Source organism: Mustelus asterias, chromosome 25 (assembly GCF_964213995.1).
Source record: "Mustelus asterias chromosome 25, sMusAst1.hap1.1, whole genome shotgun sequence".
Taxonomy (NCBI): Eukaryota; Metazoa; Chordata; class Chondrichthyes; order Carcharhiniformes; family Triakidae; genus Mustelus; species Mustelus asterias.
Genome location: NC_135825.1, coordinates 11,633,196 through 11,646,755, shown reverse-complemented (window position 1 = coordinate 11,646,755; position 13,560 = coordinate 11,633,196). Strand labels below are relative to the sequence as shown.

At 48.4% G+C, this 13,560-nt stretch overlaps 1 protein-coding gene across 2 annotated transcripts in view; it reads left to right on the top strand.

Annotated features, from left to right (window-relative positions):
• The first annotated feature begins 565 nt into the window (after positions 1-565).
• The window catches only part of LOC144479231 (uncharacterized), a 30,684-nt gene continuing 17,689 nt past the window's right edge, over positions 566-13,560 (top strand). For both annotated transcript variants that reach the window (XM_078197898.1, XM_078197897.1), the window contains exon 1: positions 566-630. The gene's annotated coding sequence lies outside the window, so the exon portion shown is untranslated. The remainder of the gene's footprint in view (positions 631-13,560) is intronic.

Genomic DNA, 13,560 nt, shown 5'->3' with positions numbered 1-13,560 from the left:
AACCACTAAGCTAGTCCCAATTGCCCGCGTTTGGCCCATATCCCTCTATACCCATCCTACCCATGTAACTGTCCAAATGCTTTTGAAAAGACAAAATTGTAGCCACCTTTACTACTGCCTCTGGCAGTTGACGGAATTGTCATCTTTTCTGTACTGGGCTCTCACAAGGTTTCTATGGAGTTTCCGCCTTTAATTAATTCCAATTCCTTCACCCACTAAAATGCCAAATTGACAATTTGGTGCTAGCACTTACTTTATGTCATGACTACCTTCTAATTGCTTCAACAAAACAAAGGCAGGAGCTGCAGCTCACTAGCAATTGATATAAAATTAATTGTGACAATTGATGGCTCCCCCCTCCCCCCGCAATGCTAAGCACAGTTTAAATCATTGAACTACAGAAGATGGATCAGATTTGAACCTTATGGAGTGAGCAGCCAGGTCTGATCCACAGTTTGTGCTGTGGTAACTAATAACAGCCAGGGCGATAATGGAGAGGCCGCTCTCAATGCAAGCTGCTGTTGTAACTGGGGCTTCTGAAGATAAAAACTCATTGAGATTCCCATTGACAAGGATGCAGTGACCCCTGCTGGAAAAGTGATGATGTGGAGCTGCTGACGTTGGACTGGGGTAAGCACAGTAAGAAGTCTCACAACACCAGGTTAAAGTCCAACAGGTTTATTTGGTAGCACGAGCTTTCAGAGCTTTGCTCCTTCATCAGGTGAGTGAAGAGTCAGGTTCACAAACAGGACATATATAGGCACAGACTCAATTTACAAGATAATGGTTGGAATGCGAGTCTTATCAGGTAATCAGGTTTTTACAGGGTACAGATAATGCGAGTGGAGAGAGGGTTAAGCACAGGTTAAAAAGGTTAAATAGGTTAAATTGTTTGAGTAAATAAACAGGTTAAATAGTTGAGTGTTGGGCTCAACTGTAAAGTTAATGTATTAGTCACAAGTAGTCACAATTAACACTGCAATGAAGTTACTTTGAAAATCCCTTAGTTGCCACACTCCAGCACCTGTTCGGGTACACTGAGGGAGAATTTAGCATGGCCAATCCACCTAACCAGCATATCTTTTGGACTGGAGGAAACCCACACAGACATGGGGAGAACGTGCAGACTCCGCACAGACAGTGACCCAAGCTGGGAATCGAACCCTGGCGCTGTGAGGCAGCAGTGCTAACCACTGTGTCACTGTACCACAACTGTATTTTCACCTGTGATCAACATTTTCTTTTGTATTATCAGATTGGGCCTACATTGATCCTGACAGCAATAATTGCAAGTCATTTAAAGTACGGATAGTTTTAAAATAATGCTACTCAGACAATCTAGGTTTTAATATCTATGTTCAGTCAAAAGAACAGCTGTTTAATGAGTCATATACACCAACCAAAGCTTTTACTATTCATTCATGGGAGGTGGGCATCGTTGGCTGGGCCTGCAATTATTGCCCATCACTAATTGCCCTTGAACCGAATGGCTTGCTAGGCCATTTAAATGTCAATCACATACTATGGGTCTGGAGTCACGTGTAAGCCGGACTGAGTGAGGACAGAAGATTTCCTTTCCTAAAGGACATTAGTGAACCAGATGGGTTTTTGCGATAATCAATTTGGAGTCATCATTAGACTTTTAATTCCAGATTTTTATTGAATTCAAATTCCAACATCTGCCATGGCAGATTCAAACCTGGGTCTCCAGAGCATTACCTCGGGTCACTAGTATAATGAAATTCCACTGGACCACATTGCCTGCAGTGATGGACAATGGCATGGCACAGTGGTTAGTACTACTGCCTCCCAGATCCAGGGATACAGGTTCAGTTCCAGCCCTGGGTGACTGATTGTGTGTAATCTGCACGTTCTCCTCATGTCTGCATGGGTTTCCTCCGGGTGCTCCGGTTTCCTCCCACAGACCAAAGATGTGTGGGTTAGATGGATTAGCCATGGTAAATGTGTGTGTTATGGGGATTGTGGGGGGAAGAGAAGCCTATTCTAGAGTAAGCTACTCTGTCAGAGCGACTGTGCAGACTCAATGGGCTGAATGGCCTCCTTCTGCACTGTAGGGATTCTATGACTTTAATAATTCTGCTGTGATCTCTTCACCAGATTCTCTATGAGTTTGAGTTGTAGATTCTTTTTTGTCTTTAGTTCAACTTGCCGCTCCACTCCACTGCTATGGAGAAGCCACCATCCTAGGGACCCACTGAGATTATTAGCTTGACTGAAGCGCTACCTGCCTTATTTGGTATTACTGGTTAACATGAAGAAGTTGCATTTACACAGTGACTTTCATGACCCCAAGATGTTCCAAAGCACTTTACAGGCAATGAAGAAATGTTGTTGTATTGTAGGAAAGACAGCAGCCAAACTGTACAAAGAAAGCTCCCACAAATAACAACTTGACAATGGCCAGATGACCTGTTATTTTGTCGTGTTGGTTGGGGGATAAATACTGACCAAGGAAGTGTGGAGTAAATAGTGGCAGAACCTGCATTTTTGGAGAAAGTACAAGTGGAAGGGGTGTGATTCACTTCACACAAAAGTCACCATAGTCCCAGATGACCATAGGCTGCTCTCCCGGTTGAGGGGGAGGGCTGACTGGTGGTGATTTCATAGAATAGAATCCCTACCGTACAGAAGGAAGCCATTCAGCTCATCGAGTCTGCACCAATTACAATCCCACCCAGGCCCTGTAACCCCACGTATTTACCCTGCTGATCTCCCTGACACTAGGGTAAATTTAGCATGGCCAATCAACCTAACCCACACATCTTTGGACTGTGGGAGGAAACCGGAGCACCCGGAGGAAAGCCACGCAGACACGGGGAGAACGTGCAAACTCCACCCAGACAGTGACCCGGGTCCCTGGTGCTGTGAGGCAGCAGTGGTAACCACTGTTCTACCATGTCGCCGTTTAACCTAAGGATCACCACAGCTCAGGCTAGGGGCCTTCGTGAATAACCTCGGCTGGTACAGGAATTGAACCCACACTGTTGGTGCCACTCTGCATCACTAGCCAGCTGTCTAGCCTACCTAAGCTGAATACACACAATACACACGTTCAAGTGGAAAGTAAGTCAATTTATAAGAGTTAATACATAGGAACAGGCGAAGGGATTTAATTCCTCAAACTTGTTCCATTATTCAAAATATCATGATTGTTCTGTGACTTAACTCCATATAGCCTTTGTTCTGTATCCCTTAATACCTTTAGTCAATAAAAACCCAGAAGTATCAGTTTTAAACTTAACATGCCAAAGCCACCAGTGATGTTAAGCAACCTAAAATTCCAAACCAGATTTTATAGTTCAGATTTAATCTTTTGCATCTCTGACCATGCTTTAAAGGGAAAGTTCTTCTTCCAGACAGTTCTTTAGCACTGAGCATCCCACAGAATCTATTTCCCAGTATTAATTTATCAAGGATCAACTCATATACACAGAAAGAGCCAATTCAAAGGCAAATGTTTACCTTTCATTACAGGCAATGGCTGCTGTGTGAAGTTCAGATTACAATATAATATGGAATCTATACAGGCTGCTTCTGGGGATGACGAGACTGATGTACGAGGAGAGAGGGACTAGGTTAGGATTGTTTTCGCTGGAGTTCAGACGAATGAGGTGGGATCTCATAGAGACTTATAAAATTCTAACAGGACTAGACAGGGTAGATGCAGGGAGGATGTTCCCGATGGTGGGGGAGTCCAGAACCAGGGATCACAGTCTGAGGATTCGGGGGAGACCATTTAAGACAGAGATGAGGAGACACTTCTTCACCCAAAGAGTGGTGAGCCTGTGGAATTCATTACCACAGGAAGTAGTTGATGCCAAAACATTGAATGTATTCAAGAGGCGGCTGGATATAGCACTTGGGGCGAATGGGATCAAAGGTTATGGGGAGAAAGCAGGATTAGGCTGTTGAGTTGGATGATCAGCCATGATTGTGATGAATGGCAGAGCAGGCTCGAAGGGCCAAATGGCCTCCTCCTGCTCCTATCTTCTATGTTTCTATGTTTGTATGTTTCTACATATGCCCAACAAAGTGAGATAAACTTTGTCCAAAGAATGCAAAACATTTGTAATCATTTAAAAAAAGAGTACAAGAGGCAGAATCTGATTTGATTTGATTTGATTTGATTTATTGTCACATGTATTACCATACAGTGAAAAGTATTGTTTCTTGTGCGCTAAACAGACAAAACATAACGTTCATAGAGAAGGAAATGAGAGAGCGCAGAATGTAGTGTTACAGTCATAGCTAGGGTGTAGAGAAAAGTCAATTAATGCGAGGTAGGTCCATTCAAAAGTCTGACAGCAGCAGGGAAGAAGCTGTTCTTGAGTCGGTTGGTACGTGACCTCAGACTTTTGTATCTTCTTCCCGACGGAAGAAGGTGGAAGAGAGAATGTCCGGAGTGCGTGGGGTCCTTAATTATGCTGGTTGCTTTGCCGAGGCTGCGGGAAGTGTAGACAAAGTCAATGGATGGAAAACTGGTTTGCGTGATGGATTAGATACATTCACGACCTTTTGTAGTTCCTTGCGGTCTTGGGTAGAGCAGGAGCCATACCAAGCTGTGATACAACCAGAAAGAATGCTTTCTATGGAGCATCTGTAAAAGTTGGTGAGAGTCATAGCTGACATGACAAATTTCCTTCGTCTCCTGAGAAAGTAGAGGCGTTGGTGGGCTTTCAGGGTTTTCCCAAGTGACTGGAGTCGAGTGTGAGCATCAGTTCAGTGACAATGCAGTAAACTTTCAGTCTAAATGTTATGAGTTCATGTCTCACTCCAGCATTTAACTGCATACTTTGGACTGACGCTGGTCCTGCACTGAAGGGATGCTGCATTGCTTTTTTAAATTCTATCATGGGATGTTGGAGCTGTTGGGGCAGCATAGTGGCACAGTGGTTAGCACTGCTGCCTCACAGTGCCAGGGAACCGGGTTCAATTCCCGGCTTGGGTCATTGTCTGTGTGGAGTTTGCATGTTCTCCCTGTGTCTGCATGGGTTTCCTCCGGGTGCTCCGGTTTCCTCCTACAGTCCAAAAGATGTGCTGGTTATGTGAATTGGCCGTTCTAAATTCTCCGAACAGGCGCAGGAATGTGGTGACTAGGGGATTTTCACAGTAACTTCATTGCAGTGTTAATGTAAGCCTACTTGTGATACTAATAAATAAACTTTACTTATACTTTACTTTTATGTGCTGGGGTGGGATTTTCCAGTCCAGCCACCCCAGGACCATATGGGGTGGCACAGTGGTTAGCACTGCTGCCTCGTAGCACCAGGGACTGGGTTCAATTCTGGCCTTGGGTGACTGGGTTTTGCACATTCTCCCCTTGTCTGCGCGGGTTTCCTCCAGGTGCTCCGGTTTCCTCCCACAGTCCAAAGATGTGTGGGTTAGGTGGATTGGCCATGCTAAATTGCCCCTTAGTGTCCAAAGATATGTAGGTTAGGTGGATTGGCCATGCGAAATTTCCCCTTAGTCTCCTAAGACGTCTAAGCTTGATGGACTATCCATGAGAAAAGTGTGGGTTTACTGGGAAAGGGCTGGTGGGTGGGTCTGAGTAAGACACTCTTTCGGGGAGTTGGTGCAGACTTGATAGGCCGAATGGCCTCCTTCCACACTGTAGGAATTCTATGGTTCCATTGTTTACAATAAACTAGCGTTCCTTACGGCAGTTTGAGAAGTAGTTGTTCCAACATGAGTTTCCCTGGATGGAATTTTACATTGGCAGGATTTTACAGTCATACAAAAGTTGCTGGACTTCGGAACAGCTTGCCGCGCTTAACAGCACCGCCCCCACTTTGGAGAGATGGTAAAATTGCACCCTCTGTGTTCAGAGTGAGGACAGGAAAGGTGCAAAACAACAACATTCCCTCATGACAACTTCACACTGCCCATTCCAATTAGAAATGTGGAGTTAGGAATTTCTGAAAGAACAAGATGTCACAATCTGTGTACAAAGCTGTAAATTTTTAAAATATATTCTAGCTAGATATTCTAACGCTTCAGTTAATGCATTAAAAGCTGAAAGAAAATGTGCTAAATAGAAAAAAATTATTGCTAAAATGCAGCACACAGGAAATTAAATATTATCATAGCCAGTTTAATAATTCCTGGGCACTTTATAAAAGCACTTTTCTCGTCCCAAAATGAGATATTCCACATTGAAACAACCACACACCAGAAACATAGGGTGGAATCTTGAAGCTTCGGAGATCTAGGTTCTTGGAGAGTGGCAAACAGTCTACAGGGTGAACATGGAAACATACAAGATAGGAGCAGGCGGAGGCCATTTGGCCCTTCGAGCCTGCTCCGCCATTCATCACAATCACGGCTGGTCGTCCAACTCAATAGCCTAATCCTGCTTTCTCCCCATAATCTTTGATCCCATTCGTCTCAAGTGCTATATCTAACCGCCTCTTGAATACATTCAATGTTTTGGCATCAGCTACTTCCTGTGGTAATGAATTCCACAGGCTCACTACTCTTGGGGTCATCTCTGTCCTAAATGGACTACCCCAAATCCTCAGACTGTGACCCCTGGTTCTGGACACCCCCACCATTAGGAACATCCTCCCTGCATCTACCCTGTCTTGTCCTGTTAGAATTTTATAAGCCTTTATGAGATTCCTCTCATTCGTCTGAACTCCAGTGAAAACAATCCTAACCTAGTCAATCTCTCCTCATACATCAGTCCCTCCATCCCCGGAATCAGCCTGGTAAACCTTCGCTGCACTCCCTCGAGAACAAGAACATCCTTCTTCAGAAAAGGAGACCAAAACTGTACACAATGTTCTAGGTGTGGCCTCACCAAGGCCCTGTTCAATTGCAACAATACATGCTTGCTCCTGTACTCGAAACCTCTCACAGTGAAGGCCAACATATCATTTGCCTTCTTTACCGCCTGCTGCACCTGCATGCTCACCTTCAGCGATTGGTGCACAAGGACACCCAGGTCCCGCTGCACACTCCCCTCTCCCAATTTCCAGCCATTGAGATAGTAATCTGCCTTCTTGTTTTTGCTTCCAAAGTGAATAACCTCATATTTATCCAAATTATACTGCACCCGCCATTGATTTGCCCACTCACCCAACCTGTCCAGATCATGCTGAAGGATCTCTGCATCCTCGTCACAGGTTCACCCTCCCACCCAACTTGGTATCATCTGCAAACTTTGAGATGTTACATTTTGTTCCCTCATCCAAATCATTAATATATATTATGAATAGCTGGGGTCCCAACACTAACCCCTGTGGCACCCCACTAGTTGCTGCCTGCCAATTTGAAAAGGACCCATTAATTCCTACACATTAATTCCTACTGCAGCTGCTGTGCATGCCACGTGGGTCTGGGCCCACCAACAGCTAGATTCATCCAAACAGCAGCAGGATTAGGCCCATAGAAGGTGGACCGCAATTGGAAGGGAAGGTTAACTATGGGCCTTCCCACCCAGACCTTACTTTGGATGGAGGTGGGAAGGTGACAGGGTTTGGGTACACCACCAACTCTCCTATGTACGTGTCCTTCCTGAATTCAGGGGCACCACTGGTGAGAGTAGAAGGCTACACTCATTGGGCCCGATTTTACCAAAATTTTGGGCTCGTTTTCGGGCGCGGAATCGTGGTAAAGTTGGGCGTCGGGCCTAAAACGCGGTCCAGACCTGACCCAAGGCCAATCGCACCTTTACCAATGGCCGATCCGGGCGCCGATCCGGCGCGCGCCCTGATTGGCCAGCGGGCCGATTTAAATGCATTTGCATGCATTTAAATCGGCCTAATGAAGCCCGCGCCCGAAGTTCCCACTTTACCATCCTCCGCCCCAATCTGTGCCTGCGCAATTACCGACCTGCGAAATAAAAGTCGGGAGCAGGCGCCTCCACAACGAGCGTGTGAGAGGAGGTAGGCGCGTTGCGATCGGAGGCTCCGTGGTACTTACGTGCATTGGAAGTCGCGGCCATTCCGCTGTCGCGGGTGGGTGGCGTCTCAGGGACTGTGTGGGGGGCTGCTGCTCTGCACAACACTGAGCCCTGCAGGGCAGCTGGGTCCTAGCACCACAGCTCACTGCAGGCTGAAGGCTGAAGATGTGCACAGAGTGCACATAGCACTGCAGCAGCCTGCCAAAGCAACCAGGGACTGTGGCTGTGTGCAGCCTGGGGCTGGGGGGATTGGGGGTAATTGGGGGGCTGTGGCTGTCAATGTGCAAGGGGCAAGCAGCATTGCATGACTCCAACATCTGCTCCTCCCTGTCCCCACCCCCCAATCCACCTCCCCTGCCCCCCACCCCCCCCAATGGATGTGGCTGTACTATTAGTTGCTGCTGGAGCCGAGGAGGAGGAACTGGAGGAAGAACTGCGGGCCCAGGAGGCCCGGGCCGTACCACCTACAGGGCTGGGGGAGACGACCATCAGAGGCAGGAGGTGGCCAACATTCTCCCAAGACGGGTGCTTCGCAGAAGGAGGGAGCAGAGACCCCGGCACTTCCGTGCACGAGTCTCCTTCGAGGAGATGTCGGACACCATATGCCGCCGACGTCTCAGACTCCGAAAGGAGATCGTGTGACACCTATATGACCAGCTGCAGGACCTGGCGCCGAGGGGCAGGGGGGGGGCACCCACTCTCAGTGGCTATCGGATTGACGGCAGCCCTGAACTTCTACGCCACCGGCTCTTTCCAGAGCCCGAGTGGAGATGTCTGTGGCATCTCCCAGTCTGCAGTCCACACGGGTGTCAAGCAGGTCACCAAGGCCCTGTATGCTCGAGCTGGGCAGTTTATCAAATTCGACTTGGACCATGCCCATCAAGAAGCCCGGGCTGCGGGGTTCGTGGCAATTGCAGGGATGCCCAATGTGCAGGGGCTGGTTGACTGCACCCATGTCGCCCTCAGGGCCCCCCTACAGGATCCACGACCATTTGTCAATAGGAACGGGTTCCACTCCCTGAATGTGCAAAGGGCTGGTGGGTGGGTCTGGGTAAGACACTTTTTTGGGGAGTTGGTGCAGACTTGATAGGCCGAATGGCCTCCTTCCACACTGTAGGAATTCTATGGTTCCACTGTTTACAATAAACTAGTGAACCTTACGGCAGTTTGAGAAGTAGAGTTGTTCCAACATGAGTTTCCCTGGATGAAATTTTACATTGGCAGGATTTTACAGTCATACAAAAGTTGCTGGACTTCGGAACAGCTTGCCGCGCTTAACAGCACCGCCCCCACTTTGGAGAGATGGTAAAATTGCACCCTCTGTGTTCAGGGTACAAGACTTCTTCACCGCACGGGACCTTCAACCGGTGCTATACACTAGATACATCGATGACATTTTCTTCCTTTGGACTCATGGTGAACAATCACTGAAACAACTCTATGATGACATCAACAAGTTCCATCCCACCATCAGGCTCACCATAGACTACTCTCCGGAATCGGTTGCATTCTTGGACACGCGCATCTCCATTAAGGACGGTCACCTCAGCACCTCACTGTACCGCAAGCCCACGGATAACCTCACGATGCTCCACTTCTCCAGCTTCCACCCTAAACACGTTAAAGAAGCCATCCCCTACGGACAAGCCCTCCGTATACACAGGATCTGCTCGGATGAGGAGGATCGCAACAGACACCTCCAGACGCTGAAAGATGCCCTCATAAGAACAGGATATGGCGCTAGACTCATTGATCAACAGTTCCAACGCGCCACAGCGAAAAACCGCACCGACCTCCTCAGAAGACAAACACGGGACACAGTGGACAGAGTACCCTTCGTTGTCCAGTACTTCCCCGGAGCGGAGAAGCTACGGCATCTCCTCCGGAGCCTTCAACATGTCATTGATGAAGACGAACATCTCGCCAAGGCCATCCCCACACCCCCACTTCTTGCCTTCAAACAACCGCACAACCTCAAACAGACCATTGTCCGCAGCAAACTACCCAGCCTTCAGGAGAACAGTGACCAAGACACCACACAACCCTGCCACAGCAACCTCTGCAAGACGTGCCGGATCATCGACACAGATGCCATCATCTCACGTGAGAACACCATCCACCAGGTACACGGTACATACTCTTGCAACTCGGCCAACGTTGTCTACCTGATACGCTGCAAGAAAGGATGTCCCGAGGCATGGTACATTGGGGAAACTATGCAGACGCTGCGACAACGGATGAATGAACACCGCTCGACAATCACCAGGCAAGACTGTTCTCTTCCTGTTGGGGAGCACTTCAGCGGTCACGGGCATTCGGCCTCTGATATTCGGGTAAGCGTTCTCCAAGGCGGCCTTCGCGACACACGACAGCGCAGAGTCGCTGAGCAGAAACTGATAGCCAGGTTCCGCACACACAAGGACGGCCTCAACCGGGATATTGGGTTTATGTCACACTATTTCACATAAATATTTCTGCTTTTTTCCTCCTGAGTCTTTATCATGCGATCCTAGAATCAGAATTTATGTCACACTATTTGTAACTCCCACAGTTGCGTGGACCTGCAGAGTTTCACTGGCTGTCTTGTCTGGAGACAATACACATCTTTTTAGCCTGTCTTGATGCTCTCTCCACTCCCATTGTTTTGTTTCTTAAAGACTGGATTAGTTGTAAGTATTCGCATTCCAACCATTATTCATGTAAATTGAGTCTGTGTCTTATAAGTTCTGTTTGTGAACAGAATTCCCACTCACCTGAAGAAGGGGCTCAGAGCCTCGAAAGCTTGTGTGGCTTTTGCTACCAAATAAACCTGTTGGACTTTAACCTGGTGTTGTTAAACTTCTTTCAGAGTGAGGACAGGAAAGGTGCAAAACAACAACATTCCCTCGTGACAACTTCACACTGCCCATTCCAATTAGAAATGTGGAGTTAGGAATTTCTGAAAGAACGAGATGTCACAATCTGTGTACAAAGCTGCAAATTGTTAAAATATATTCTAGCTAGATATTCTAACGCTTCAGTTAATGCATTTAAAGCTGAAAGAAAATGTGCTAAATAGAAAAAAATTATTGCTAAAATGCAGCACACAGGAAATTAAATATTATCATAGCCAGTTTAATAATTCCTGGGCACTTTATAAAAGCACTTTTTCTCGTCCCAAAATGAGATATTCCACATTGAAACAACCACACACCAGTAACATAGGGTGGAATCTTGAAGCTTCGGAGATCTAGGTTCTTGGAGAGTGGCAAACAGCCTACAGGGTGAACATGGAAACATAGAAGATAGGAGCAGGAGGAGGCCATTTGGCCCTTCGAGCCTGCTCCGCCATTCATCACAATCACTGCTGGTCGTCCAACTCAATAGCCTAATCCTGCTTTCTCCCCATAATCTTTGATCCCATTCGTCTCAAGTGCTATATCTAACCGCCTCTTGAATACATTCAATGTTTTGGCATCAGCTACTTCCTGTGGTAATGAATTCCACAGGCTCACTACTCTTGGGGTCATCTCTGTCCTAAATGGACTACCCCGAATCCTCAGACTGTGACCCCTGGTTCTGGACACCCCCACCATTAGGAACATCCTCCCTGCATCTACCCTGTCTTGTCCTGTTAGAATTTTATAAGCCTTTATGAGATTCCTCTCATTCGTCTGAACTCCAGTGAAAACAATCCTAACCTAGTCAATCTCTCCTCATACATCAGTCCCTCCATCCCCGGAATCAGCCTGGTAAACCTTCGCTGCACTCCCTCGAGAACAAGAACATCCTTCTTCAGAAAAGGAGACCAAAACTGTACACAATGTACTAGGTGTGGCCTCACCAAGGCCCTGTTCAATTGCAACAATACATGCTTGCTCCTGTACTTGAAAACTCTCACAGTGAAGGCCAACATATCATTTGCCTTCTTTACCGCCTGCTGCACCTGCATGCTCACCTTCAGCGATTGGTGAACAAGGACACCCAGGTCCCACTGCACACTCCCCTCTCCCAATTTCCAGCCATTGAGATAGTAATCTGCCTTCTTGTTTTTGCTTCCAAAGTGAATAACCTCATATTTATCCAAATTATACTGCACCCGCCATTGATTTGCCCACTCACCCAACCTGTCCAGATCATGCTGAAGGACCTCTGCATCCCCGTCACAGGTTCACCCTCCCACCCAACTTGGTATCCTCTGCAAACTTTGAGATGTTACATTTTGTTCTCTCATCCAAATCATTAATATATATTATGAATAGCTGGGGTCCACGACCATTTGTCAATAGGAACGGGTTCCACTCCCTGAATGTGCAAATCGTCTGTGACCACAACACGACCATCATGCACGTCTGCGCCAGACATCCAGGTCGTGTGCATGACAGCTACATTGTAAGGATGTCCGACATCCCTCAGGTATTTGAGGAGGAGCCCAGGCTGCGGGGGTGGCTACTGGGTGATAAGGGTTACCCGCTCCGCACATGGCTGATAATGCCTGTGCGGAGGCCTGTGACGGAGGCGGAGACCCGCTATAATGAGGCCCATGTAGCCACCCGCGCGACAGTGGAGAGGTGCATTGTGCTCCTAAAGATGCGGTTCCGGTGCCTGGACCGATCCGGAGGGGCCCTCCAGTACAGCCCCCTGGTCACCTCGCGCATAGTGGTGGTGTGCTGTGCCCTGCACAATCTGGCTCAGCAGCAAGGTGACCTCCTGGAGGAGGAAGAGGAGGCTGAGGGCGCCATGGAACACCTGCCAGGCGGTGCAGGGCTGGCAGCGCAGTGGAGGCGTGCGAGGGCGGCGAGACAGGCTCTGATCACCATGCGGTTCAGTGGCTAGGGTCTGGTGATAGTGGGATCCATTCCCCCCCCCACCCCCAACACCGGAATGTGCCTTCCAGTTATCCCGCGCATTGTCACACCGGAGTGGTAGGCCTGGGTACTCCGTGCTCGCGATATATCTGCCACCAGGAGGGTGATGACGGCACGCTACGCACTATTCGGATGATACCAGTCTGACTCCTGCCTGAGATCGACATGCACGGTGGCACCTGGGCCCACGCTGGTCTAGTGGGTGGGGTATCCAAAACCCCCATACAGGGCCCCGGGGCGGGTGGGTTGGGGGACGGGAGGTCATCGCCCGTGGGGTATGAGAGACCAATGGCTACCTTTGCTCAGTGACACCACATTGCGGGCCCACCCCAACTGATATCACCATGAGGCATCCATCGGGTAACCGTCAATGGGGCAGGGATACTATTCGAGACAACCTATTCGCAGGTGGTTGCGGAGGGAATACATTTAATTCCAGTAAAGGTAAGCTGGTGAAACACGGAAACCTGTGAAAAGAGAACACTGCGGTGTTTCCAGTCCTTTCCAACTAGTGCAGCCCTTCTCCCGTGCCATCCCAGTGCAACTACGACCTCCGAACCTTACGCTGCCTCGCACTACGCCTCAGTGACTCCCCAGAATGTACAGTGGAGGGGGAGGGGGCCAGCTGCCGACCTCGCCCCGTGGCCTGTGATGCACGTGGCGGCTGTCCTCTCGAGGCCCCCACCAGGGAAAGTCTAAGGCAGCACAGACAGCACTGGGGATGAAAGGAATCCCCTTTGTCCAAGGACATTATCCTCCAAAGGGGATTCCTTTCATCCCCCCTGCTGT